We start from the raw sequence: 3,247 nt of genomic DNA on the forward strand, positions 1-3,247 counted from the left end.
AACGTGCATTTATGCAATGTCTTTCAACTCAAACACTACAATTCCTGATCTCATGTGATTATTCACCTCATTGGAGTGGGCTTTCGGATTTTTTTTCCTGAAAACAGATTGTGGCATATGAGGTCACTTTATCTGTTGAAGCATCAATAGGAAAGGATGAAAGGGAGGGAGGCAGGAAGAGGAAAACACAGAAGAGCAGATGAGGTTAAGTGCTTGGGCTTGTGATGAGAGGAATAGCGCTCCAGAACTGGGGTTCATGATTGAAAATTCTCAGACAAATGTATTACTGTGAATCCCATTCGTTCAATGAGTTTGATTCATTCCTGACGGATAATTGTTTACAGGAGCACTCTATGTTCTGCTTCCATGTGGATTGACAGCATTGCTTTTCATGAGCTACTGGAGGACACCCATGGAGGAAGAGGGAGAGGGTCTATGATAGGCAGTTTGCCATGGCCCTAAATGGGCTTTTGGATGTTAATTCTTCCTGCTTTATATCATACAACTTTACAATAAAAATGAATTGCACGCATCAGCCTTTTCTGTTTGATTGTGATCAGTGCAGTAGTAGTAAGATTGGTGAAACCCAAGGAATATTCTGGCAGTAGTGTGATAAGAATGATCAACATCTTATGAAAACAATATGGAGATAGAATATCAAAAGAAGTGTTGCATTTACTTAGTAATAGCTATTTCTCCCTCATAGAGAATGGTGTCCTTGTTGTGATCAGTCCATCACAAATGCATGTATGCGCGCACACACACCCACAGAGAGTTAGTCATGATTTCCTGAGTCATCAGACTCTGGTGAAGGTTTCTTTGCATCTTGAGCAGTCTGTGTTGTATCCTTGCCGGACTCATCTATAACAATCTCGAAGGCCGCCTCTTCTCTACCCTCTTCACTTTCTCCCCTTTCGCTGCAAGGATTTCCTCAATGTTCCTGTAGGGAAAAAAACAACATGACTCATAAAAAAAAAATATTCATGAATAATACTCCAGTCTTAAGGAGGCTACACACTTCATGCAAACAGAGCGAAGGAGCATCGTATATAGTTAGTTCAAAACTCAAGTACCTACAACTGTGTGAGAAAATGATGCTGCATTTGCGTGAAGTGTGTAGGCCCTTTAGTCCACACAAACGTTACAGCCTATTAATACGGGATTCACTTATGACTGCAGTTTCATTTCTCTTCTGTGCAAATCACTATCATAGGGATAATACATATTCCTTGTAATACTGTACAGTCGTGGCCAAAGGTTCTGAGAATGACACCAAATATTAATTTTCACAAAGTTTGCTGCTTCAGTTGTCTTAGATATTTTTGTCAGATGTTACTATGTAATACTGAAGTATAATTACAAGCATTTCTAAGTGTCAAAGACTTTTATTGACAATTACATGAAGTTGATGCAAAGAGTCATATTTGCAGTGTTGACCCTCTTTTCAAGACCTCTGCAATCCACCCTGGCATGCTGTCAATTAACTTCTGGGCCACATCCTGACTGATGGCAGCCCATTCTTGCATAATCAATGCTTGGAGTTTGTCAGAATTTGTGGGTTTTTGTTTGTCCACCCGCCTCTTGAGGATTGACCACAAGTTCTCAATGGGATTAAGGTCTGGGGAGTTTCCTGGCCATGGACCCAAAATATCGATGTTTTGTTCCCCGAGCCACTTAGTTATCACTTTTTGCCTATGGCAAGGTGGTCCATTATGCTGGAAAAGGTATTGTTCGTCAGCAAACTGTTCCTGGATGGTTGGGAGAAGTTGCTCTCGAAGGATTGTTTTGGTACCATTCTTTATTCATGGCTGTGCTCTTAGGCAAAATTGTGAGTGAGCCCACTCCCTTGGCTGAGAAGCAACCCCACACATGAAATGGTCTCAGGATGCTTTAGTGTTGGCATGACACAGGACTGATAGTAGCGCTACCTTGTCTTCTCCGGACAAGCTTTTTTCCGTATTCCCCAAACATCGGAAAGGGGATTCATCAGAGAAAATGACTTACCCCAGTCCTCAGCAGTCCAATCCTGTACCTTTTGCAGAATATTAGTCTGTCCCTGATGTTTTTCCCGGAGAGAAGTTGCTTCTTTGCTGCCCTTCTTGACACCAGGCCATCCTCCAAAAGTCTTCGCCTCACTGTTTGTGCAGATGCACTCACACCTGCCTGCTGCCATTCCTGAGCAAGCTCTGCACTGGTGGTGCCCCGATCCCGCAGCTGAATCAACTTTAGGAGACGGTCCTGGCGCTTGCTGGGACTTTCTTGGGCGCCCTGAAGCCTTCTTCACAACAATTTTTTATTTTTTTTTATTTTTTTATTTCACCTTTATTTAACCAGTAGGCTAGTTGAGAACAAGTTCTCATTTGCAACTGCGACCTGGCCAAGATAAAGCATAGCAGTGTGAACAGACAACAACACAGTTACACATGGAGTAAACAATAAACAAGTCAATAACATGGTAGAAAAAAAGAGAATCTATATACAATGTGTGCAAAATGCATGAGGAGGTAGGCAATAAATCGAATAGTTACAATTTAGCAGATTAACACTGGAGTGATAAATCATCAGATGATCATGTGCAAGTAGAGATACTGGTTGCAAAAGAGCAGAAAAGTAAATAAATAAAACAGTATGGGGGTGAGGTAGGTAAATTGGTGGGCTATATACCGATGGACTATGTACAGCTGCAGCGATCGGTTAGCTTCTCAGATAGCAGATGTTTAAATTGTTGAGGGAGATAAAAGTCTCAAACTTCAGAGATTTTTGCAATTCGTTCCAGTCGCAGGCAGCAGAGAACTGGAAGGAAAGCGGCCAAATGAGGTTTTGGCTTTAGGGATGATCAGTGAGATACACCTGCTGGAGCGCGTGCTACGGGTGGTGTAGCCATCGTGACCAGTGAACTGAGATAAGGCGGCACTTTACCTAGCATAGCCTTGTAGATGACCTGGAGCCAGTGGGTCTGACGACGAACATGTAGCGAGGGCCAGCCGACTAGGGCATACAGGTCGCAATGGTGGGTCGTATAAGGTTTTAGTAACAAAACGGATGGCACTGTGATATTTTATTTTAATTTATTTTACCGTTATTTTACCAGGTAAGTTGACTGAGAACACGTTCTCATTTGCAGCAAACGACCTGGGGAATAGTTACAGAGGAGAGGAGGGGGATGAATGACGCAATTGTAAACTGGGGATTATTAGGTGACCGTGATGGTTGAGGGCCAGATTGGGAATTTAGCCAGGACACCGGG

Source organism: Salvelinus sp. IW2-2015, linkage group LG4q.1:29 (genome assembly GCF_002910315.2).
Source record: "Salvelinus sp. IW2-2015 linkage group LG4q.1:29, ASM291031v2, whole genome shotgun sequence".
Taxonomy (NCBI): Eukaryota; Metazoa; Chordata; class Actinopteri; order Salmoniformes; family Salmonidae; genus Salvelinus; species Salvelinus sp. IW2-2015.